Genomic DNA, 25,864 nt, shown 5'->3' on the forward strand with positions numbered 1-25,864 from the left:
AACCCTGTAAGGGGGTGGTGCACTGTACCCGAAGATACTGCCATATCGGGTCAATGCATAGGGCGACGGAAGCAAGCTTCGAAATCGGCCCCCGTTCTCAAAAATCCATTTAATATATGGTCCCCAGATAGGGGACGTATCAGATATTAAACTGATAAGAACAGATACTACACTTGATCTTAGCCAAAAGGCCGAGAAGCGATAACCATGAAAGGGGCGGGCCCAACAAGGTCCCCTTCATGGGCACTATCACTGCTTGCTGTCAGGGAGGCTGCCAGACAATTTTCCATGCACACTCTGGGCTGGGGGGCAGTCAACCACCAGTACACACAGCAGAACCTAAACCCATACCATTATTGCTAAGCAGCAAGACAGGGGCCCATTGCACTCCCACGGGGCCTTTTTAAATGCAATCCATAACCCGGATTTGCCAGGAACCCTTCTTACTCCTCCTACTTGCATGTGACACTGGGCTTAGGATCTGCATAGGAAACACACACACAAGCACACACCTACCTTTGTTGCCTGCAGATGCCTCCTTGGCTGTCCCCAAACGGTATCAAACCAACACCCACGGGAAGCTGTAAGCATAGAGGACATGTCTGCACCCCATTGGACTTACCTGTGTGGGTTAAATCCGGGTTATTTGACAACCTATGGCGGTGATGGTTCTGCTCAGGCAGAGCAGTGCTGATGCTCCTCATAAAGCTGTCGCTGCTGTGAAGGTTCTAGGTGACATCACAAATCCCTTTGGTTACATACACAACAAAGCTGGGTTGTTGTTGTTTACACTCTGCAAGGCCTGTGGAAGTGAGTGACATCATAGCACTGTAGTTCTGAGGGTTCAAGATGGATGCAACAATCTCCTGTTGCTTCTATGAAGGCCGTAATAGACGACATCACCAAACAGCTCCATAGTCACATACACAGCAAAGGAGAGATGTTGTTTACACCTAGTGATGTCAGTGGTATTGAGTGACATCACAGCACAGTGCTAAGGCTCCTGGGCCTGGACACAGCAGCGGCTGCAATATCTCAACGGAGAATACGTTTATATCTATGTGTGTGTGTGCGCATATATATATATATATATATATATATATATATATATATATATATTTCTCCGCCGAAATCACTTTTAAACCCATTTCCACCTTTTTTTCCCTTCTCTTCCTCTTACTTTTTTTTCACGTTTTTTTACGTTTTTCTCCTTTTCGCCTCTTTTCTGGGCGTATTATTCTTCTTTTTCTTCTTTTTTTTCGTCTAATGCATACCCCATCAGTGCAGCAATGCTTATTCAATACCGCCAGCAGATGGAGACACTGGGGGATAATTTTCTAAGGATTTATACTGATTTTTCCTGTCTGAATTTGTCGCACAGAAAGTTGCAGGCCAAATATGTGTGACATTTCTGCGACTTTAGCTTCTAGAGCATTTTTACAACATTATACATAGGTGCTGAATACATAAAAAGCGACTGTTCAGCGACAGACAAGTCGCATCGGCTGAAAGTAGGCCAGAATGTCAGTCCATGTTGGAGCAGGTTTAGATACAGTCTAAAGCATAGATCTCAAAGTCTGTGCACAGAATTTAGCAAGGGCCTCGCACCTTCTGATGCATCAGGTAGGTGCACAATAGCATAGCCTAACCCTCTGTACTTTGGTCTATATTGATGCGGGACATAGACAGCCAGCTGATGACCAATCCATTAGTGCAATGGATGGCTGGAAGCATTTGTCTTTGCCTTTGCAATACCACAGAAGCAATGCATGGTCAATGTACAGCAATGACACACCTGTGTGAACAGCCAGGAGACCCCCCCCCCCCCCCATGTTATGTTACATAGTTACATAGTTAGTACGGTCGAAAAAAGACATATGTCCATCACGTTCAACCAGGGAATTAAGGGGTAGGGGTGTGGCGCGATATTGGGGAAGGGATGAGATTTTATATTTCTTCATAAGCATTAATCTTATTTTGTCAATTAGGAACATTCAGCACCCACCCGCTATCAAGGCAGCTGCCTATCATGTCATGCCCTTCCTGCACAGGTGTGCTGGCTACTCAAATGATCCAATTAAGGAGGCCATTTAGTCAGCAGCAGCAGAAGTCCTGTGCCTGGACGCTCCAACAGGGGCCAGACACAAGCAGAAGCAGAAGCAGCAGAAGCAGCAGCAGCACCACCTTTTGTTTTTTGGCTGCAGCAGCAGCAAGGCCCACAGGGCTGGCTAGCTGGCTAGCCAGCAAGCAGGTAGCAATGAAAGTAGGAATCTTTCTTTTTAACCCTGTAAGGGGGTGGTGCACTGTACCCGAAGATACTGCCATATCGGGTCAATGCATAGGGCGACGGAAGCAAGCTTCGAAATCGGCCCCCGTTCTCAAAAATCCATTTAATATATGGTCCCCAGATAGGGGACGTATCAGATATTAAACTGATAAGAACAGATACTACACTTGATCTTAGCCAAAAGGCCGAGAAGCGATAACCGTGAAAGGGGCGGGCCCAACAAGGTCCCCTTCATGGGCACTATCACTGCTTGCTGTCAGGGAGGCTGCCAGACAATTTTCCATGCACACTCTGGGCTGGGGGGCAGTCAACCACCAGTACACACAGCAGAACCTAAACCCATACCATTATTGCTAAGCAGCAAGACAGGGGCCCATTGCACTCCCACGGGGCCTTTTTAAATGCAATCCATAACCCGGATTTGCCAGGAACCCTTCTTACTCCTCCTACTTGCATGTGACACTGGGCTTAGGATCTGCATAGGAAACACACACACAAGCACACACCTACCTTTGTTGCCTGCAGATGCCTCCTTGGCTGTCCCCAAACGGTATCAAACCAACACCCACGGGAAGCTGTAAGCATAGAGGACATGCCTGCACCCCATTGGACTTACCTGTGTGGGTTAAATCCGGGTTATTTGACAACCTATGGCGGTGATGGTTCTGCTCAGGCAGAGCAGTGCTGATGCTCCTCATAAAGCTGTCGCTGCTGTGAAGGTTCTAGGTGACATCACAAATCCCTTTGGTTACATACACAACAAAGCTGGGTTGTTGTTGTTTACACTCTGCAAGGCCTGTGGAAGTGAGTGACATCATAGCACTGTAGTTCTGAGGGTTCAAGATGGATGCAACAATCTCCTGTTGCTTCTATGAAGGCCGTAATAGACGACATCACCAAACAGCTCCATAGTCACATACACAGCAAAGGAGAGATGTTGTTTACACCTAGTGATGTCAGTGGTATTGAGTGACATCACAGCACAGTGCTAAGGCTCCTGGGCCTGGACACAGCAGCGGCTGCAATATCTCAACGGAGAATACGTTTATATCTATGTGTGTGTGTGCGCATATATATATATATATATATATATATATATATATATATATATATTCTCCGCCGAAATCACTTTTAAACCCATTTCCACCTTTTTTTCCCTTCTCTTCCTCTTACTTTTTTTTCACGTTTTTTTACGTTTTTCTCCTTTTCGCCTCTTTTCTGGGCGTATTATTCTTCTTTTTCTTCTTTTTTTTCGTCTAATGCATACCCCATCAGTGCAGCAATGCTTATTCAATACCGCCAGCAGATGGAGACACTGGGGGATAATTTTCTAAGGATTTATACTGATTTTTCCTGTCTGAATTTGTCGCACAGAAAGTTGCAGGCCAAATATGTGTGACATTTCTGCGACTTTAGCTTCTAGAGCATTTTTACAACATTATACATAGGTGCTGAATACATAAAAAGCGACTGTTCAGCGACAGACAAGTCGCATCGGCTGAAAGTAGGCCAGAATGTCAGTCCATGTTGGAGCAGGTTTAGATACAGTCTAAAGCATAGATCTCAAAGTCTGTGCACAGAATTTAGCAAGGGCCTCGCACCTTCTGATGCATCAGGTAGGTGCACAATAGCATAGCCTAACCCTCTGTACTTTGGTCTATATTGATGCGGGACATAGACAGCCAGCTGATGACCAATCCATTAGTGCAATGGATGGCTGGAAGCATTTGTCTTTGCCTTTGCAATACCACAGAAGCAATGCATGGTCAATGTACAGCAATGACACACCTGTGTGAACAGCCAGGAGACCCCCCCCCCCCATGTTATGTTACATAGTTACATAGTTAGTACGGTCGAAAAAAGACATATGTCCATCACGTTCAACCAGGGAATTAAGGGGTAGGGGTGTGGCGCGATATTGGGGAAGGGAGATGAGATTTTATATTTCTTCATAAGCATTAATCTTATTTTGTCAATTAGGAACATTCAGCACCCACCCGCTATCAAGGCAGCTGCCTATCATGTCATGCCCTACCTGCACAGGTGTGCTGGCTACTCAAATGATCCAATTAAGGAGGCCATTTAGTCAGCAGCAGCAGAAGTCCTGTGCCTGGACGCTCCAACAGGGGCCAGACACAAGCAGAAGCAGAAGCAGCAGAAGCAGCAGCAGCACCACCTTTTGTTTTTTGGCTGCAGCAGCAGCAAGGCCCACAGGGCTGGGCTAGCTGGCTAGCCAGCAAGCAGGTAGCAATGAAAGTAGGAATCTTTCTTTTTAACCCTGTAAGGGGGTGGTGCACTGTACCCGAAGATACTGCCATATCGGGTCAATGCATAGGGCGACGGAAGCAAGCTTCGAAATCGGCCCCCGTTCTCAAAAATCCATTTAATATATGGTCCCCAGATAGGGGACGTATCAGATATTAAACTGATAAGAACAGATACTACACTTGATCTTAGCCAAAAGGCCGAGAAGCGATAACCGTGAAAGGGGCGGGCCCAACAAGGTCCCCTTCATGGGCACTATCACTGCTTGCTGTCAGGGAGGCTGCCAGAAAATTTTCCATGCACACTCTGGGCTGGGGGGCAGTCAACCACCAGTACACACAGCAGAACCTAAACCCATACCATTATTGCTAAGCAGCAAGACAGGGGCCCATTGCACTCCCACGGGGCCTTTTTAAATGCAATCCATAACCCGGATTTGCCAGGAACCCTTCTTACTCCTCCTACTTGCATGTGACACTGGGCTTAGGATCTGCATAGGAAACACACACACAAGCACACACCTACCTTTGTTGCCTGCAGATGCCTCCTTGGCTGTCCCCAAACGGTATCAAACCAACACCCACGGGAAGCTGTAAGCATAGAGGACATGCCTGCACCCCATTGGACTTACCTGTGTGGGTTAAATCCGGGTTATTTGACAACCTATGGCGGTGATGGTTCTGCTCAGGCAGAGCAGTGCTGATGCTCCTCATAAAGCTGTCGCTGCTGTGAAGGTTCTAGGTGACATCACAAATCCCTTTGGTTACATACACAACAAAGCTGGGTTGTTGTTGTTTACACTCTGCAAGGCCTGTGGAAGTGAGTGACATCATAGCACTGTAGTTCTGAGGGTTCAAGATGGATGCAACAATCTCTGTTGCTTCTATGAAGGCCGTAATAGACGACATCACCAAACAGCTCCATAGTCACATACACAGCAAAGGAGAGATGTTGTTTACACCTAGTGATGTCAGTGGTATTGAGTGACATCACAGCACAGTGCTAAGGCTCCTGGGCCTGGACACAGCAGCGGCTGCAATATCTCAACGGAGAATACGTTTATATCTATGTGTGTGTGTGCGCATATATATATATATATATATATATATATATATATATATATATATATTTCTCCGCCGAAATCACTTTTAAACCCATTTCCACCTTTTTTTCCCTTCTCTTCCTCTTACTTTTTTTTCACGTTTTTTTACGTTTTTCTCCTTTTCGCCTCTTTTCTGGGCGTATTATTCTTCTTTTTCTTCTTTTTTTTCGTCTAATGCATACCCCATCAGTGCAGCAATGCTTATTCAATACCGCCAGCAGATGGAGACACTGGGGGATAATTTTCTAAGGATTTATACTGATTTTTCCTGTCTGAATTTGTCGCACAGAAAGTTGCAGGCCAAATATGTGTGACATTTCTGCGACTTTAGCTTCTAGAGCATTTTTACAACATTATACATAGGTGCTGAATACATAAAAAGCGACTGTTCAGCGACAGACAAGTCGCATCGGCTGAAAGTAGGCCAGAATGTCAGTCCATGTTGGAGCAGGTTTAGATACAGTCTAAAGCATAGATCTCAAAGTCTGTGCACAGAATTTAGCAAGGGCCTCGCACCTTCTGATGCATCAGGTAGGTGCACTATAGCATAGCCTAACCCTCTGTACTTTGGTCTATATTGATGCGGGACATAGACAGCCAGCTAATGACCAATCCATTAGTGCAATGGATGGCTGGAAGCATTTGTCTTTGCCTTTGCAATACCACAGAAGCAATGCATGGTCAATGTACAGCAATGACACACCTGTGTGAACAGCCAGGAGACCCCCCCCCCCCCCCCCATGTTATGTTACATAGTTACATAGTTAGTACGGTCGAAAAAAGACATATGTCCATCACGTTCAACCAGGGAATTAAGGGGTAGGGGTGTGGCGCGATATTGGGGAAGGGATGAGATTTTATATTTCTTCATAAGCATTAATCTTATTTTGTCAATTAGGAACATTCAGCACCCACCCGCTATCAAGGCAGCTGCCTATCATGTCATGCCCTACCTGCACAGGTGTGCTGGCTACTCAAATGATCCAATTAAGGAGGCCATTTAGTCAGCAGCAGCAGAAGTCCTGTGCCTGGACGCTCCAACAGGGGCCAGACACAAGCAGAAGCAGAAGCAGCAGAAGCAGCAGCAGCACCACCTTTTGTTTTTTGGCTGCAGCAGCAGCAAGGCCCACAGGGCTGGCTAGCTGGCTAGCCAGCAAGCAGGTAGCAATGAAAGTAGGAATCTTTCTTTTTAACCCTGTAAGGGGGTGGTGCACTGTACCCGAAGATACTGCCATATCGGGTCAATGCATAGGGCGACGGAAGCAAGCTTCGAAATCGGCCCCCGTTCTCAAAAATCCATTTAATATATGGTCCCCAGATAGGGGACGTATCAGATATTAAACTGATAAGAACAGATACTACACTTGATCTTAGCCAAAAGGCCGAGAAGTGATAACCGTGAAAGGGGCGGGCCCAACAAGGTCCCCTTCATGGGCACTATCACTGCTTGCTGTCAGGGAGGCTGCCAGACAATTTTCCATGCACACTCTGGGCTGGGGGGCAGTCAACCACCAGTACACACAGCAGAACCTAAACCCATACCATTATTGCTAAGCAGCAAGACAGGGGCCCATTGCACTCCCACGGGGCCTTTTTAAATGCAATCCATAACCCGGATTTGCCAGGAACCCTTCTTACTCCTCCTACTTGCATGTGACACTGGGCTTAGGATCTGCATAGGAAACACACACACAAGCACACACCTACCTTTGTTGCCTGCAGATGCCTCCTTGGCTGTCCCCAAACGGTATCAAACCAACACCCACGGGAAGCTGTAAGCATAGAGGACATGCCTGCACCCCATTGGACTTACCTGTGTGGGTTAAATCCGGGTTATTTGACAACCTATGGCGGTGATGGTTCTGCTCAGGCAGAGCAGTGCTGATGCTCCTCATAAAGCTGTCGCTGCTGTGAAGGTTCTAGGTGACATCACAAATCCCTTTGGTTACATACACAACAAAGCTGGGTTGTTGTTGTTTACACTCTGCAAGGCCTGTGGAAGTGAGTGACATCATAGCACTGTAGTTCTGAGGGTTCAAGATGGATGCAACAATCTCCTGTTGCTTCTATGAAGGCCATAATAGACGACATCACCAAACAGCTCCATAGTCACATACACAGCAAAGGAGAGATGTTGTTTACACCTAGTGATGTCAGTGGTATTGAGTGACATCACAGCACAGTGCTAAGGCTCCTGGGCCTGGACACAGCAGCGGCTGCAATATCTCAACGGAGAATACGTTTATATCTATGTGTGTGTGTGCGCATATATATATATATATATATATATATATATATATATATATATATATATATATTTCTCCGCCGAAATCACTTTTAAACCCATTTCCACCTTTTTTTCCCTTCTCTTCCTCTTACTTTTTTTTCACGTTTTTTTACGTTTTTCTCCTTTTCGCCTCTTTTCTGGGCGTATTATTCTTCTTTTTCTTCTTTTTTTTCGTCTAATGCATACCCCATCAGTGCAGCAATGCTTATTCAATACCGCCAGCAGATGGAGACACTGGGGGATAATTTTCTAAGGATTTATACTGATTTTTCCTGTCTGAATTTGTCGCACAGAAAGTTGCAGGCCAAATATGTGTGACATTTCTGCGACTTTAGCTTCTAGAGCATTTTTACAACATTATACATAGGTGCTGAATACATAAAAAGCGACTGTTCAGCGACAGACAAGTCGCATCGGCTGAAAGTAGGCCAGAATGTCAGTCCATGTTGGAGCAGGTTTAGATACAGTCTAAAGCATAGATCTCAAAGTCTGTGCACAGAATTTAGCAAGGGCCTCGCACCTTCTGATGCATCAGGTAGGTGCACAATAGCATAGCCTAACCCTCTGTACTTTGGTCTATATTGATGCGGGACATAGACAGCCAGCTGATGACCAATCCATTAGTGCAATGGATGGCTGGAAGCATTTGTCTTTGCCTTTGCAATACCACAGAAGCAATGCATGGTCAATGTACAGCAATGACACACCTGTGTGAACAGCCAGGAGACCCCCCCCCCCCCCATGTTATGTTACATAGTTACATAGTTAGTACGGTCGAAAAAAGACATATGTCCATCACGTTCAACCAGGGAATTAAGGGGTAGGGGTGTGGCGCGATATTGGGGAAGGGATGAGATTTTATATTTCTTCATAAGCATTAATCTTATTTTGTCAATTAGGAACATTCAGCACCCACCCGCTATCAAGGCAGCTGCCTATCATGTCATGCCCTACCTGCACAGGTGTGCTGGCTACTCAAATGATCCAATTAAGGAGGCCATTTAGTCAGCAGCAGCAGAAGTCCTGTGCCTGGACGCTCCAACAGGGGCCAGACACAAGCAGAAGCAGAAGCAGCAGCAGCACCACCTTTTGTTTTTTGGCTGCAGCAGCAGCAAGGCCCACAGGGCTGGCTAGCTGGCTAATCAGCAAGCAGGTAGCAATGAAAGTAGGAATCTTTCTTTTTAACCCTGTAAGGGGGTGGTGCACTGTACCCGAAGATACTGCCATATCGGGTCAATGCATAGGGCGACGGAAGCAAGCTTCGAAATCGGCCCCCGTTCTCAAAAATCCATTTAATATATGGTCCCCAGATAGGGGACGTATCAGATATTAAACTGATAAGAACAGATTTTTTTTCTAAAGCCGAGGAACGTGCTTTCGATTCACCCAAAGTGCAAGAAAAAGTGCAAACGTGTTACACTAAAAAAAACGTGCACAAAGGATGCGGTCTATCGCAAGCCCTTCTCCAATAGGAGAGAGGCCCCCCAACAAACCTTACCCTTCACCTCCGGACCAAAAGGTACCTGCGAGGTTCCAGGTTCGATGTCCCTTTTCGCCGAAGCTACTAGGGGACCACAAATGCTCCCGGCATCCCCCTTGGCGTTGGCCAAGGTATCTGCCCGCAGAGCCGATTACGGTAGGTACCCTGCCAAAGCAGGAGTACCCGGGGTGTTTGCAGGGAGGTGCGGAACCTAATGGCCACACACACCTCCCCTAGACCGCCAGGAGGGACACCCAGAAGGGCTACCGCATCCTGACAAATCCTGTGAACACACAACACGCAAAAAGTGACACAGTGAGACAAAAAAGAAATAAATAAGTGAATGTGTGCAGATATACTGCCCGGACATCCGGCCGGATCTATAAAAATTTCTCTGATCCTAGCCAGAAGGCCGGGAATCAAGAGGTGAGTGCCACAAGGTGAAGAGATTATGGTGCCCGTGCTTCAACTCAGTGAGCCTATTCTCCCAGTGAGTTTCGGCACCTCGGGGTCACCACTCCCCGAGGCACAAAAGTACCTCGGCTCTAGACCCTCTCAGCCTCATGGCGAGACCCGGAGGGAACAGGTCACATCGGGGCAGCCGTCGAGCTGATTCCTCAGAACCAGCCCCGGAAAGCCCTGGTACACCTGCATCCTCCATGCAGCACCCATCCCCACCAGCATGAAAACTGATAAGAACAGATACTACACTTGATCTTAGCCAAAAGGCCGAGAAGCGATAACCGTGAAAGGGGCGGGCCCAACAAGGTCCCCTTCATGGGCACTATCACTGCTTGCTGTCAGGGAGGCTGCCAGACAATTTTCCATGCACACTCTGGGCTGGGGGGCAGTCAACCACCAGTACACACAGCAGAACCTAAACCCATACCATTATTGCTAAGCAGCAAGACAGGGGCCCATTGCACTCCCACGGGGCCTTTTTAAATGCAATCCATAACCCGGATTTGCCAGGAACCCTTCTTACTCCTCCTACTTGCATGTGACACTGGGCTTAGGATCTGCATAGGAAACACACACACAAGCACACACCTACCTTTGTTGCCTGCAGATGCCTCCTTGGCTGTCCCCAAACGGTATCAAACCAACACCCACGGGAAGCTGTAAGCATAGAGGACATGCCTGCACCCCATTGGACTTACCTGTGTGGGTTAAATCCGGGTTATTTGACAACCTATGGCGGTGATGGTTCTGCTCAGGCAGAGCAGTGCTGATGCTCCTCATAAAGCTGTCGCTGCTGTGAAGGTTCTAGGTGACATCACAAATCCCTTTGGTTACATACACAACAAAGCTGGGTTGTTGTTGTTTACACTCTGCAAGGCCTGTGGAAGTGAGTGACATCATAGCACTGTAGTTCTGAGGGTTCAAGATGGATGCAACAATCTCCTGTTGCTTCTATGAAGGCCGTAATAGACGACATCACCAAACAGCTCCATAGTCACATACACAGCAAAGGAGAGATGTTGTTTACACCTAGTGATGTCAGTGGTATTGAGTGACATCACAGCACAGTGCTAAGGCTCCTGGGCCTGGACACAGCAGCGGCTGCAATATCTCAACGGAGAATACGTTTATATCTATGTGTGTGTGTGCGCATATATATATATATATATATATATATATATATATATATATATTTCTCCGCCGAAATCACTTTTAAACCCATTTCCACCTTTTTTTCCCTTCTCTTCCTCTTACTTTTTTTTCAAGTTTTTTTACGTTTTTCTCCTTTTCGCCTCTTTTCTGGGCGTATTATTCTTCTTTTTCTTCTTTTTTTTCGTCTAATGCATACCCCATCAGTGCAGCAATGCTTATTCAATACCGCCAGCAGATGGAGACACTGGGGGATAATTTTCTAAGGATTTATACTGATTTTTCCTGTCTGAATTTGTCGCACAGAAAGTTGCAGGCCAAATATGTGTGACATTTCTGCGACTTTAGCTTCTAGAGCATTTTTACAACATTATACATAGGTGCTGAATACATAAAAAGCGACTGTTCAGCGACAGACAAGTCGCATCGGCTGAAAGTAGGCCAGAATGTCAGTCCATGTTGGAGCAGGTTTAGATACAGTCTAAAGCATAGATCTCAAAGTCTGTGCACAGAATTTAGCAAGGGCCTTGCACCTTCTGATGCATCAGGTAGGTGCACAATAGCATAGCCTAACCCTCTGTACTTTGGTCTATATTGATGCGGGACATAGACAGCCAGCTGATGACCAATCCATTAGTGCAATGGATGGCTGGAAGCATTTGTCTTTGCCTTTGCAATACCACAGAAGCAATGCATGGTCAATGTACAGCAATGACACACCTGTGTGAACAGCCAGGAGACCCCCCCCCCCCCCCCCATGTTATGTTACATAGTTACATAGTTAGTACGGTCGAAAAAAGACATATGTCCATCACGTTCAACCAGGGAATTAAGGGGTAGGGGTGTGGCGCGATATTGGGGAAGGGATGAGATTTTATATTTCTTCATAAGCATTAATCTTATTTTGTCAATTAGGAACATTCAGCACCCACCCGCTATCAAGGCAGCTGCCTATCATGTCATGCCCTACCTGCACAGGTGTGCTGGCTACTCAAATGATCCAATTAAGGAGGCCATTTAGTCAGCAGCAGCAGAAGTCCTGTGCCTGGACGCTCCAACAGGGGCCAGACACAAGCAGAAGCAGAAGCAGCAGAAGCAGCAGCAGCACCACCTTTTGTTTTTTGGCTGCAGCAGCAGCAAGGCCCACAGGGCTGGCTAGCTGGCTAGCCAGCAAGCAGGTAGCAATGAAAGTAGGAATCTTTCTTTTTAACCCTGTAAGGGGGTGGTGCACTGTACCTGAAGATACTGCCATATCGGGTCAATGCATAGGGCGACGGAAGCAAGCTTCGAAATCGGCCCCCGTTCTCAAAAATCCATTTAATATATGGTCCCCAGATAGGGGACGTATCAGATATTAAACTGATAAGAACAGATACTACACTTGATCTTAGCCAAAAGGCCGAGAAGCGATAACCGTGAAAGGGGCGGGCCCAACAAGGTCCCCTTCATGGGCACTATCACTGCTTGCTGTCAGGGAGGCTGCCAGACAATTTTCCATGCACACTCTGGGCTGGGGGGCAGTCAACCACCAGTACACACAGCAGAACCTAAACCCATACCATTATTGCTAAGCAGCAAGACAGGGGCCCATTGCACTCCCACGGGGCCTTTTTAAATGCAATCCATAACCCGGATTTGCCAGGAACCCTTCTTACTCCTCCTACTTGCATGTGACACTGGGCTTAGGATCTGCATAGGAAACACACACACAAGCACACACCTACCTTTGTTGCCTGCAGATGCCTCCTTGGCTGTCCCCAAACGGTATCAAACCAACACCCACGGGAAGCTGTAAGCATAGAGGACATGCCTGCACCCCATTGGACTTACCTGTGTGGGTTAAATCCGGGTTATTTGACAACCTATGGCGGTGATGGTTCTGCTCAGGCAGAGCAGTGCTGATGCTCCTCATAAAGCTGTCGCTGCTGTGAAGGTTCTAGGTGACATCACAAATCCCTTTGGTTACATACACAACAAAGCTGGGTTGTTGTTGTTTACACTCTGCAAGGCCTGTGGAAGTGAGTGACATCATAGCACTGTAGTTCTGAGGGTTCAAGATGGATGCAACAATCTCCTGTTGCTTCTATGAAGGCCGTAATAGACGACATCACCAAACAGCTCCATAGTCACATACACAGCAAAGGAGAGATGTTGTTTACACCTAGTGATGTCAGTGGTATTGAGTGACATCACAGCACAGTGCTAAGGCTCCTGGGCCTGGACACAGCAGCGGCTGCAATATCTCAACGGAGAATACGTTTATATCTATGTGTGTGTGTGCGCATATATATATATATATATATATATATATATATATATATATATATTTCTCCGCCGAAATCACTTTTAAACCCATTTCCACCTTTTTTTCCCTTCTCTTCCTCTTACTTTTTTTTCACGTTTTTTTACGTTTTTCTCCTTTTCGCCTCTTTTCTGGGCGTATTATTCTTCTTTTTCTTCTTTTTTTTCGTCTAATGCATACCCCATCAGTGCAGCAATGCTTATTCAATACCGCCAGCAGATGGAGACACTGGGGGATAATTTTCTAAGGATTTATACTGATTTTTCCTGTCTGAATTTGTCGCACAGAAAGTTGCAGGCCAAATATGTGTGACATTTCTGCGACTTTAGCTTCTAGAGCATTTTTACAACATTATACATAGGTGCTGAATACATAAAAAGCGACTGTTCAGCGACAGACAAGTCGCATCGGCTGAAAGTAGGCCAGAATGTCAGTCCATGTTGGAGCAGGTTTAGATACAGTCTAAAGCATAGATCTCAAAGTCTGTGCACAGAATTTAGCAAGGGCCTCGCACCTTCTGATGCATCAGGTAGGTGCACAATAGCATAGCCTAACCCTCTGTACTTTGGTCTATATTGATGCGGGACATAGACAGCCAGCTGATGACCAATCCATTAGTGCAATGGATGGCTGGAAGCATTTGTCTTTGCCTTTGCAATACCACAGAAGCAATGCATGGTCAATGTACAGCAATGACACACCTGTGTGAACAGCCAGGAGACCCCCCCCCCCCCCCCCCATGTTATGTTACATAGTTACATAGTTAGTACGGTCGAAAAAAGACATATGTCCATCACGTTCAACCAGGGAATTAAGGGGTAGGGGTGTGGCGCGATATTGGGGAAGGGATGAGATTTTATATTTCTTCATAAGCATTAATCTTATTTTGTCAATTAGGAACATTCAGCACCCACCCGCTATCAAGGCAGCTGCCTATCATGTCATGCCCTACCTGCACAGGTGTGCTGGCTACTCAAATGATCCAATTAAGGAGGCCATTTAGTCAGCAGCAGCAGAAGTCCTGTGCCTGGACGCTCCAACAGGGGCCAGACACAAGCAGAAGCAGAAGCAGCAGAAGCAGCAGCAGCACCACCTTTTGTTTTTTGGCTGCAGCAGCAGCAAGGCCCACAGGGCTGGCTAGCTGGCTAGCCAGCAAGCAGGTAGCAATGAAAGTAGGAATCTTTCTTTTTAACCCTGTAAGGGGGTGGTGCACTGTACCCGAAGATACTGCCATATCGGGTCAATGCATAGGGCGACGGAAGCAAGCTTCGAAATCGGCCCCCGTTCTCAAAAATCCATTTAATATATGGTCCCCAGATAGGGGACGTATCAGATATTAAACTGATAAGAACAGATACTACACTTGATCTTAGCCAAAAGGCCGAGAAGCGATAACCGTGAAAGGGGCGGGCCCAACAAGGTCCCCTTCATGGGCACTATCACTGCTTGCTGTCAGGGAGGCTGCCAGACAATTTTCCATGCACACTCTGGGCTGGGGGGCAGTCAACCACCAGTACACACAGCAGAACCTAAACCCATACCATTATTGCTAAGCAGCAAGACAGGGGCCCATTGCACTCCCACGGGGCCTTTTTAAATGCAATCCATAACCCGGATTTGCCAGGAACCCTTCTTACTCCTCCTACTTGCATGTGACACTGGGCTTAGGATCTGCATAGGAAACACACACACAAGCACACACCTACCTTTGTTGCCTGCAGATGCCTCCTTGGCTGTCCCCAAACGGTATCAAACCAACACCCACGGGAAGCTGTAAGCATAGAGGACATGCCTGCACCCCATTGGACTTACCTGTGTGGGTTAAATCCGGGTTATTTGACAACCTATGGCGGTGATGGTTCTGCTCAGGCAGAGCAGTGCTGATGCTCCTCATAAAGCTGTCGCTGCTGTGAAGGTTCTAGGTGACATCACAAATCCCTTTGGTTACATACACAACAAAGCTGGGTTGTTGTTGTTTACACTCTGCAAGGCCTGTGGAAGTGAGTGACATCATAGCACTGTAGTTCTGAGGGTTCAAGATGGATGCAACAATCTCCTGTTGCTTCTATGAAGGCCGTAATAGACGACATCACCAAACAGCTCCATAGTCACATACACAGCAAAGGAGAGATGTTGTTTACACCTAGTGATGTCAGTGGTATTGAGTGACATCACAGCACAGTGCTAAGGCTCCTGGGCCTGGACACAGCAGCGGCTGCAATATCTCAACGGAGAATACGTTTATATCTATGTGTGTGTGTGCGCATATATATATATATATATATATATATATATATATATATATTTCTCCGCCGAAATCACTTTTAAACCCATTTCCACCTTTTTTTCCCTTCTCTTCCTCTTACTTTTTTTTCACGTTTTTTTACGTTTTTCTCCTTTTCGCCTCTTTTCTGGGCGTATTATTCTTCTTTTTCTTCTTTTTTTTCGTCTAATGCATACCCCATCAGTGCAGCAATGCTTATTCAATACCGCCAGCAGATGGAGACACTGGGGGATAATTTTCTAAGGATTTATACTGATTTTTCCTGTCTGAATTTGTCGCACAGAAAGTTGCAGGCCAAATATGTGTGACATTTCTGCGACTTTAGCTTCTAGAGCATTTTTACAACATTATACATAGGTGCTGAATACATAAAAAGCGACTGTTCAGCGACAGACAAGTCGCATCGGCTGAAAGTAGGCCAGAATGTCAGTCCATGTTGGAGCAGGTTTAGATACAGTCTAAAGCATAGATCTCAAAGTCTGTGCACAGAATTTAGCAAGGGCCTCGCACCTTCTGATGCATCAGGTAGGTGCACAATAGCATAGCCTAACCCTCTGTACTTTGGTCTATATTGATGCGGGACATAGACAGCCAGCTGATGACCAATCCATTAGTGCAATGGATGGCTGGAAGCATTTGTCTTTGCCTTTGCAATACCACAGAAGCAATGCATGGTCAATGTACAGCAATGACACACCTGTGTGAACAGCCAGGAGACCCCCCCCCCCCCCCCCCCATGTTATGTTACATAGTTACATAGTTAGTACGGTCGAAAAAAGACATATGTCCATCACGTTCAACCAGGGAATTAAGGGGTAGGGGTGTGGCGCGATATTGGGGAAGGGATGAGATTTTATATTTCTTCATAAGCATTAATCTTATTTTGTCAATTAGGAACATTCAGCACCCACCCGCTATCAAGGCAGCTGCCTATCATGTCATGCCCTACCTGCACAGGTGTGCTGGCTACTCAAATGATCCAATTAAGGAGGCCATTTAGTCAGCAGCAGCAGAAGTCCTGTGCCTGGACGCTCCAACAGGGGCCAGACACAAGCAGAAGCAGAAGCAGCAGCAGCACCACCTTTTGTTTTTTGGCTGCAGCAGCAGCAAGGCCCACAGGGCTGGCTAGCTGGCTAGCCAGCAAGCAGGTAGCAATGAAAGTAGGAATCTTTCTTTTTAACCCTGTAAGGGGGTGGTGCACTGTACCCGAAGATACTGCCATATCGGGTCAATGCATAGGGCGACGGAAGCAAGCTTCGAAATCGGCCCCCGTTCTCAAAAATCCATTTAATATATGGTCCCCAGATAGGGGACGTATCAGATATTAAACTGATAAGAACAGATACTACACTTGATCTTAGCCAAAAGGCCGAGAAGCGATAACCGTGAAAGGGGCGGGCCCAACAAGGTCCCCTTCATGGGCACTATCACTGCTTGCTGTCAGGGAGGCTGCCAGACAATTTTCCATGCACACTCTGGGCTGGGGGGCAGTCAACCACCAGTACACACAGCAGAACCTAAACCCATACCATTATTGCTAAGCAGCAAGACAGGGGCCCATTGCACTCCCACGGGGCCTTTTTAAATGCAATCCATAACCCGGATTTGCCAGGAACCCTTCTTACTCCTCCTACTTGCATGTGACACTGGGCTTAGGATCTGCATAGGAAACACACACACAAGCACACACCTACCTTTGTTGCCTGCAGATGCCTCCTTGGCTGTCCCCAAACGGTATCAAACCAACACCCACGGGAAGCTGTAAGCATAGAGGACATGCCTGCACCCCATTGGACTTACCTGTGTGGGTTAAATCCGGGTTATTTGACAACCTATGGCGGTGATGGTTCTGCTCAGGCAGAGCAGTGCTGATGCTCCTCATAAAGCTGTCGCTGCTGTGAAGGTTCTAGGTGACATCACAAATCCCTTTGGTTACATACACAACAAAGCTGGGTTGTTGTTGTTTACACTCTGCAAGGCCTGTGGAAGTGAGTGACATCATAGCACTGTAGTTCTGAGGGTTCTAGATGGATGCAACAATCTCCTGTTGCTTCTATGAAGGCCATAATAGACGACATCACCAAACAGCTCCATAGTCACATACACAGCAAAGGAGAGATGTTGTTTACACCTAGTGATGTCAGTGGTATTGAGTGACATCACAGCACAGTGCTAAGGCTCCTGGGCCTGGACACAGCAGCGGCTGCAATATCTCAACGGAGAATACGTTTATATCTATGTGTGTGTGTGCGGATATATATATATATATATATATATATATATATATATATATATATATATATATATATTTCTCCGCCGAAATCACTTTTAAACCCATTTCCACCTTTTTTTCCCTTCTCTTCCTCTTACTTTTTTTTCACGTTTTTTTACGTTTTTCTCCTTTTCGCCTCTTTTCTGGGCGTATTATTCTTCTTTTTCTTCTTTTTTTTCGTCTAATGCATACCCCATCAGTGCAGCAATGCTTATTCAATACCGCCAGCAGATGGAGACACTGGGGGATAATTTTCTAAGGATTTATACTGATTTTTCCTGTCTGAATTTGTCGCACAGAAAGTTGCAGGCCAAATATGTGTGACATTTCTGCGACTTTAGCTTCTAGAGCATTTTTACAACATTATACATAGGTGCTGAATACATAAAAAGCGACTGTTCAGCGACAGACAAGTCGCATCGGCTGAAAGTAGGCCAGAATGTCAGTCCATGTTGGAGCAGGTTTAGATACAGTCTAAAGCATAGATCTCAAAGTCTGTGCACAGAATTTAGCAAGGGCCTCGCACCTTCTGATGCATCAGGTAGGTGCACAATAGCATAGCCTAACCCTCTGTACTTTGGTCTATATTGATGCGGGACATAGACAGCCAGCTGATGACCAATCCATTAGTGCAATGGATGGCTGGAAGCATTTGTCTTTGCCTTTGCAATACCACAGAAGCAATGCATGGTCAATGTACAGCAATGACACACCTGTGTGAACAGCCAGGAGACCCCCCCCCCCCCCCCCCCATGTTATGTTACATAGTTACATAGTTAGTACGGTCGAAAAAAGACATATGTCCATCACGTTCAACCAGGGAATTAAGGGGTAGGGGTGTGGCGCGATATTGGGGAAGGGATGAGATTTTATATTTCTTCATAAGCATTAATCTTATTTTGTCAATTAGGAACATTCAGCACCCACCCGCTATCAAGGCAGCTGCCTATCATGTCATGCCCTACCTGCACAGGTGTGCTGGCTACTCAAATGATCCAATTAAGGAGGCCATTTAGTCAGCAGCAGCAGAAGTCCTGTGCCTGGACGCTCCAACAGGGGCCAGACACAAGCAGAAGCAGAAGCAGCAGAAGCAGCAGCAGCACCACCTTTTGTTTTTTGGCTGCAGCAGCAGCAAGGCCCACAGGGCTGGCTAGCTGGCTAGCCAGCAAGCAGGTAGCAATTAAAGTAGGAATCTTTCTTTTTAACCCTGTAAGGGGGTGGTGCACTGTACCCGAAGATACTGCCATATCGGGTCAATGCATAGGGCGACGGAAGCAAGCTTCGAAATCGGCCCCCGTTCTCAAAAATCCATTTAATATATGGTCCCCAGATAGGGGACGTATCAGATATTAAACTGATAAGAACAGATACTACACTTGATCTTAGCCAAAAGGCCGAGAAGCGATAACCGTGAAAGGGGCGGGCCCAACAAGGTCCCCTTCATGGGCACTATCACTGCTTGCTGTCAGGGAGGCTGCCAGACAATTTTCCATGCACACTCTGGGCTGGGGGGCAGTCAACCACCAGTACACACAGCAGAACCTAAACCCATACCATTATTGCTAAGCAGCAAGACAGGGGCCCATTGCACTCCCACGGGGCCTTTTTAAATGCAATCCATAACCCGGATTTGCCAGGAACCCTTCTTACTCCTCCTACTTGCATGTGACACTGGGCTTAGGATCTGCATAGGAAACACACACACAAGCACACACCTACCTTTGTTGCCTGCAGATGCCTCCTTGGCTGTCCCCAAACGGTATCAAACCAACACCCACGGGAAGCTGTAAGCATAGAGGACATGCCTGCACCCCATTGGACTTACCTGTGTGGGTTAAATCCGGGTTATTTGACAACCTATGGCGGTGATGGTTCTGCTCAGGCAGAGCAGTGCTGATGCTCCTCATAAAGCTGTCGCTGCTGTGAAGGTTCTAGGTGACATCACAAATCCCTTTGGTTACATACACAACAAAGCTGGGTTGTTGTTGTTTACACTCTGCAAGGCCTGTGGAAGTGAGTGACATCATAGCACTGTAGTTCTGAGGGTTCAAGATGGATGCAACAATCTCCTGTTGCTTCTATGAAGGCCGTAATAGACGACATCACCAAACAGCTCCATAGTCACATACACAGCAAAGGAGAGATGTTGTTTACACCTAGTGATGTCAGTGGTATTGAGTGACATCACAGCACAGTGCTAAGGCTCCTGGGCCTGGACACAGCAGCGGCTGCAATATCTCAACGGAGAATACGTTTATATCTATGTGTGTGTGTGCGCATATATATATATATATATATATATATATATATATATATATATTTCTCCGCCGAAATCACTTTTAAACCCATTTCCACCTTTTTTTCCCTTCTCTTCCTCTTACTTTTTTTTCACGTTTTTTTACGTTTTTCTCCTTTTCGCCTCTTTTCTGGGCGTATTATTCTTCTTTTTCTTCTTTTTTTTCGTCTAATGCATACCCCATCAGTGCAGCAATGCTTATTCAATACCGCCAGCAGATGGAGACACTGGGGGATAATTTTCTAAGGATTTATACTGATTTTTCCTGTCTGAATTTGTCGCACAGAAAGTTGCAGGCCAAATATGTGTGACATTTCTGCGACTTTAGCTTCTAGAGCATTTTTACAACATTATACATAGGTGCTGAATACATAAAAAGCGACTGTTCAGCGACAGACAAGTCGCATCGGCTGAAAGTAGGCCAGAATGTCAGTCCATGTTGGAGCAGGTTTAGATACAGTCTAAAGCATAGATCTCAAAGTCTGTGCACAGAATTTAGCAAGGGCCTCGCACCTTCTGATGCATCAGGTAGGTGCACAATAGCATAGCCTAACCCTCTGTACTTTGGTCTATATTGATGCGGGACATAGACAGCCAGCTGATGACCAATCCATTAGTGCAATGGATGGCTGGAAGCATTTGTCTTTGCCTTTGCAATACCACAGAAGCAATGCATGGTCAATGTACAGCAATGACACACCTGTGTGAACAGCCAGGAGACCCCCCCCCCCCCCCCATGTTATGTTACATAGTTACATAGTTAGTACGGTCGAAAAAAGACATATGTCCATCACGTTCAACCAGGGAATTAAGGGGTAGGGGTGTGGCGCGATATTGGGGAAGGGATGAGATTTTATATTTCTTCATAAGCATTAATCTTATTTTGTCAATTAGGAACATTCAGCACCCACCCGCTATCAAGGCAGCTGCCTATCATGTCATGCCCTACCTGCACAGGTGTGCTGGCTACTCAAATGATCCAATTAAGGAGGCCATTTAGTCAGCAGCAGCAGAAGTCCTGTGCCTGGACGCTCCAACAGGGGCCAGACACAAGCAGAAGCAGAAGCAGCAGAAGCAGCAGCAGCACCACCTTTTGTTTTTTGGCTGCAGCAGCAGCAAGGCCCACAGGGCTGGCTAGCTGGCTAGCCAGCAAGCAGGTAGCAATGAAAGTAGGAATCTTTCTTTTTAACCCTGTAAGGGGGTGGTGCACTGTACCCGAAGATACTGCCATATCGGGTCAATGCATAGGGCGACGGAAGCAAGCTTCGAAATCGGCCCCCGTTCTCAAAAATCCATTTAATATATGGTCCCCAGATAGGGGACGTATCAGATATTAAACTGATAAGAACAGATACTACACTTGATCTTAGCCAAAAGGCCGAGAAGCGATAACCGTGAAAGGGGCGGGCCCAACAAGGTCCCCTTCATGGGCACTATCACTGCTTGCTGTCAGGGAGGCTGCCAGACAATTTTCCATGCACACTCTGGGCTGGGGGGCAGTCAACCACCAGTACACACAGCAGAACCTAAACCCATACCATTATTGCTAAGCAGCAAGACAGGGGCCCATTGCACTCCCACGGGGCCTTTTTAAATGCAATCCATAACCCGGATTTGCCAGGAACCCTTCTTACTCCTCCTACTTGCATGTGACACTGGGCTTAGGATCTGCATAGGAAACACACACACAAGCACACACCTACCTTTGTTGCCTGCAGATGCCTCCTTGGCTGTCCCCAAACGGTATCAAACCAACACCCACGGGAAGCTGTAAGCATAGAGGACATGCCTGCACCCCATTGGACTTACCTGTGTGGGTTAAATCCGGGTTATTTGACAACCTATGGCGGTGATGGTTCTGCTCAGGCAGAGCAGTGCTGATGCTCCTCATAAAGCTGTCGCTGCTGTGAAGGTTCTAGGTGACATCACAAATCCCTTTGGTTACATACACAACAAAGCTGGGTTGTTGTTGTTTACACTCTGCAAGGCCTGTGGAAGTGAGTGACATCATAGCACTGTAGTTCTGAGGGTTCAAGATGGATGCAACAATCTCCTGTTGCTTCTATGAAGGCCGTAATAGACGACATCACCAAACAGCTCCATAGTCACATACACAGCAAAGGAGAGATGTTGTTTACACCTAGTGATGTCAGTGGTATTGAGTGACATCACAGCACAGTGCTAAGGCTCCTGGGCCTGGACACAGCAGCGGCTGCAATATCTCAACGGAGAATACGTTTATATCTATGTGTGTGTGTGCGCATATATATATATATATATATATATATATATATATATATATATATATATATTTCTCCGCCGAAATCACTTTTAAACCCATTTCCACCTTTTTTTCCCTTCTCTTCCTCTTACTTTTTTTTCACGTTTTTTTACGTTTTTCTCCTTTTCGCCTCTTTTCTGGGCGTATTATTCTTCTTTTTCTTCTTTTTTTTCGTCTAATGCATACCCCATCAGTGCAGCAATGCTTATTCAATACCGCCAGCAGATGGAGACACTGGGGGATAATTTTCTAAGGATTTATACTGATTTTTCCTGTCTGAATTTGTCGCACAGAAAGTTGCAGGCCAAATATGTGTGACATTTCTGCGACTTTAGCTTCTAGAGCATTTTTACAACATTATACATAGGTGCTGAATACATAAAAAGCGACTGTTCAGCGACAGACAAGTCGCATCGGCTGAAAGTAGGCCAGAATGTCAGTCCATGTTGGAGCAGGTTTAGATACAGTCTAAAGCATAGATCTCAAAGTCTGTGCACAGAATTTAGCAAGGGCCTCGCACCTTCTGATGCATCAGGTAGGTGCACAATAGCATAGCCTAACCCTCTGTACTTTGGTCTATATTGATGCGGGACATAGACAGCCAGCTGATGACCAATCCATTAGTGCAATGGATGGCTGGAAGCATTTGTCTTTGCCTTTGCAATACCACAGAAGCAATGCATGGTCAATGTACAGCAATGACACACCTGTGTGAACAGCCAGGAGACCCCCCCCCCCCCCCCCCATGTTATGTTACATAGTTACATAGTTAGTACGGTCGAAAAAAGACATATGTCCATCACGTTCAACCAGGGAATTAAGGGGTAGGGGTGTGGCGCGATATTGGGGAAGGGATGAGATTTTATATTTCTTCATAAGCATTAATCTTATTTTGTCAATTAGGAACATTCAGCACCCACCCGCTATCAAGGCAGCTGCCTATCATGTCATGCCCTACCTGCACAGGTGTGCTGGCTACTCAAATGATCCAATTAAGGAGGCCATTTAGTCAGCAGCAGCAGAAGTCCTGTGCCTGGACGCTCCAACAGGGGCCAGACACAAGCAGAAGCAGAAGCAGCAGAAGCAGCAGCAGCACCACCTTTTGTTTTTTGGCTGCAGCAGCAGCAAGGCCCACAGGGCTGGCTAGCTGGCTAGCCAGCAAGCAGGTAGCAATGAAAGTAGGAATCTTTCTTTTTAACCCTGTAAGGGGGTGGTGCACTGTACCCGAAGATACTGCCATATCGGGTCAATGCATAGGGCGACGGAAGCAAGCTTCGAAATCGGCCCCCGTTCTCAAAAATCCATTTAATATATGGTCCCCAGATAGGGGACGTATCAGATATTAAACTGATAAGAACAGATACTACACTTGATCTTAGCCAAAAGGCCGAGAAGCGATAACCGTGAAAGGGGCGGGCCCAACAAGGTCCCCTTCATGGGCACTATCACTGCTTGCTGTCAGGGAGGCTGCCAGACAATTTTCCACACACTCTGGGCTGGGGGGCAGTCAACCACCAGTACACACAGCAGAACCTAAACCCATACCATTATTGCTAAGCAGCAAGACAGGGGCCCATTGCACTCCCACGGGGCCTTTTTAAATGCAATCCATAACCCGGATTTGCCAGGAACCCTTCTTACTCCTCCTACTTGCATGTGACACTGGGCTTAGGATCTGCATAGGAAACACACACACAAGCACACACCTACCTTTGTTGCCTGCAGATGCCTCCTTGGCTGTCCCCAAACGGTATCAAACCAACACCCACGGGAAGCTGTAAGCATAGAGGACATGCCTGCACCCCATTGGACTTACCTGTGTGGTTAAATCCGGGTTATTTGACAACCTATGGCGGTGATGGTTCTGCTCAGGCAGAGCAGTGCTGATGCTCCTCATAAAGCTGTCGCTGCTGTGAAGGTTCTAGGTGACATCACAAATCCCTTTGGTTACATACACAACAAAGCTGGGTTGTTGTTGTTTACACTCTGCAAGGCCTGTGGAAGTGAGTGACATCATAGCACTGTAGTTCTGAGGGTTCAAGATGGATGCAACAATCTCCTGTTGCTTCTATGAAGGCCGTAATAGACGACATCACAAACAGCTCCATAGTCACATACACAGCAAAGGAGAGATGTTGTTTACACCTAGTGATGTCAGTGGTATTGAGTGACATCACAGCACAGTGCTAAGGCTCCTGGGCCTGGACACAGCAGCGGCTGCAATATCTCAACGGAGAATACGTTTATATCTATGTGTGTGTGTGCGCATAATATATATATATATATATATATATATATATATATATATATATATTTCTCCGCCGAAATCACTTTTAAACCCATTTCCACCTTTTTTCCCTTCTCTTCCTCTTACTTTTTTTTCACGTTTTTTTACGTTTTTCTCCTTTTCGCCTCTTTTCTGGGCGTATTATTCTTCTTTTTCTTCTTTTTTTTCGTCTAATGCATACCCCATCAGTGCAGCAATGCTTATTCAATACCGCCAGCAGATGGAGACACTGGGGGATAATTTTCTAAGGATTTATACTGATTTTTCCTGTCTGAATTTGTCGCACAGAAAGTTGCAGGCCAAATATGTGTGACATTTCTGCGACTTTAGCTTCTAGAGCATTTTTACAACATTATACATAGGTGCTGAATACATAAAAGCGACTGTTCAGCGACAGACAAGTCGCATCGGCTGAAAGTAGGCCAGAATGTCAGTCCATGTTGGAGCAGGTTTAGATACAGTCTAAAGCATAGATCTCAAAGTCTGTGCACAGAATTTAGCAAGGGCCTCGCACCTTCTGATGCATCAGGTAGGTGCACAATAGCATAGCCTAACCCTCTGTACTTTGGTCTATATTGATGCGGGACATAGACAGCCAGCTGATGACCAATCCATTAGTGCAATGGATGGCTGGAAGCATTTGTCCTTTGCCTTTGCAATACCACAGAAGCAATGCATGGTCAATGTACAGCAATGACACACCTGTGTGAACAGCCAGGAGACCCCCCCCCCCCCCCCCATGTTATGTTACATAGTTACATAGTTAGTACGGTCGAAAAAAGACATATTGTCCATCACGTTCAACCAGGGAATTAAGGGGTAGGGGTGTGGCGCGATATTGGGGAAGGGATGAGATTTTATATTTCTTCATAAGCATTAATCTTATTTTGTCAATTAGGAACATTCAGCACCCACCCGCTATCAAGGCAGCTGCCTATCATGTCATGCCCTACCTGCACAGGTGTGCTGGCTACTCAAATGATCCAATTAAGGAGGCCATTTAGTCAGCAGCAGCAGAAGTCCTGTGCCTGGACGCTCCAACAGGGGCCAGACACAAGCAGAAGCAGAAGCAGCAGAAGCAGCAGCAGCACCACCTTTTGTTTTTTGGCT

The 25,864-nt window shown here is 46.4% G+C and overlaps 10 non-coding genes and 2 pseudogenes across 10 annotated transcripts; all 12 read right to left on the bottom strand.

Annotated features, from left to right (window-relative positions):
* Positions 1 to 12: 12 nt before the first annotated feature.
* LOC130312693 (U2 spliceosomal RNA) lies at positions 13 to 203 on the bottom strand. Its single transcript, XR_008860787.1, has one exon. It is a non-coding gene; the product is annotated as a U2 spliceosomal RNA (small nuclear RNA).
* A 2,090-nt stretch (positions 204 to 2,293) lies between these two features.
* On the bottom strand, positions 2,294 to 2,484 carry LOC130312694 (U2 spliceosomal RNA). The gene has a single exon (XR_008860788.1). It is a non-coding gene; the product is annotated as a U2 spliceosomal RNA (small nuclear RNA).
* Positions 2,485 to 4,573: 2,089 nt separating this feature from the next.
* Positions 4,574 to 4,764, bottom strand: LOC130312695 (U2 spliceosomal RNA). The gene has a single exon (XR_008860789.1). It is a non-coding gene; the product is annotated as a U2 spliceosomal RNA (small nuclear RNA).
* A 2,093-nt stretch (positions 4,765 to 6,857) lies between these two features.
* Positions 6,858 to 7,048, bottom strand: LOC130312711 (U2 spliceosomal RNA). Its single transcript, XR_008860804.1, has one exon. It is a non-coding gene; the product is annotated as a U2 spliceosomal RNA (small nuclear RNA).
* Positions 7,049 to 9,136: 2,088 nt separating this feature from the next.
* On the bottom strand, positions 9,137 to 9,346 carry LOC130312718 (U2 spliceosomal RNA; annotated as a pseudogene).
* Positions 9,347 to 10,002: 656 nt separating this feature from the next.
* Positions 10,003 to 10,162, bottom strand: LOC130312719 (U2 spliceosomal RNA; annotated as a pseudogene).
* A 2,090-nt stretch (positions 10,163 to 12,252) lies between these two features.
* LOC130312714 (U2 spliceosomal RNA) lies at positions 12,253 to 12,443 on the bottom strand. The gene has a single exon (XR_008860807.1). It is a non-coding gene; the product is annotated as a U2 spliceosomal RNA (small nuclear RNA).
* A 2,093-nt stretch (positions 12,444 to 14,536) lies between these two features.
* On the bottom strand, positions 14,537 to 14,727 carry LOC130312696 (U2 spliceosomal RNA). The gene has a single exon (XR_008860790.1). It is a non-coding gene; the product is annotated as a U2 spliceosomal RNA (small nuclear RNA).
* A 2,081-nt stretch (positions 14,728 to 16,808) lies between these two features.
* On the bottom strand, positions 16,809 to 16,999 carry LOC130312697 (U2 spliceosomal RNA). The gene has a single exon (XR_008860791.1). It is a non-coding gene; the product is annotated as a U2 spliceosomal RNA (small nuclear RNA).
* Positions 17,000 to 19,105: 2,106 nt separating this feature from the next.
* On the bottom strand, positions 19,106 to 19,296 carry LOC130312700 (U2 spliceosomal RNA). Its single transcript, XR_008860793.1, has one exon. It is a non-coding gene; the product is annotated as a U2 spliceosomal RNA (small nuclear RNA).
* Positions 19,297 to 21,385: 2,089 nt separating this feature from the next.
* LOC130312701 (U2 spliceosomal RNA) lies at positions 21,386 to 21,576 on the bottom strand. Its single transcript, XR_008860794.1, has one exon. It is a non-coding gene; the product is annotated as a U2 spliceosomal RNA (small nuclear RNA).
* Positions 21,577 to 23,675: 2,099 nt separating this feature from the next.
* On the bottom strand, positions 23,676 to 23,866 carry LOC130312702 (U2 spliceosomal RNA). The gene has a single exon (XR_008860795.1). It is a non-coding gene; the product is annotated as a U2 spliceosomal RNA (small nuclear RNA).
* Between the last annotated feature and the right edge of the window lie 1,998 nt (positions 23,867 to 25,864).

This window comes from Hyla sarda, unplaced genomic scaffold, assembly GCF_029499605.1.
Source record: "Hyla sarda isolate aHylSar1 unplaced genomic scaffold, aHylSar1.hap1 scaffold_1721, whole genome shotgun sequence".
Lineage (NCBI taxonomy): Eukaryota > Metazoa > Chordata > Amphibia > Anura > Hylidae > Hyla > Hyla sarda.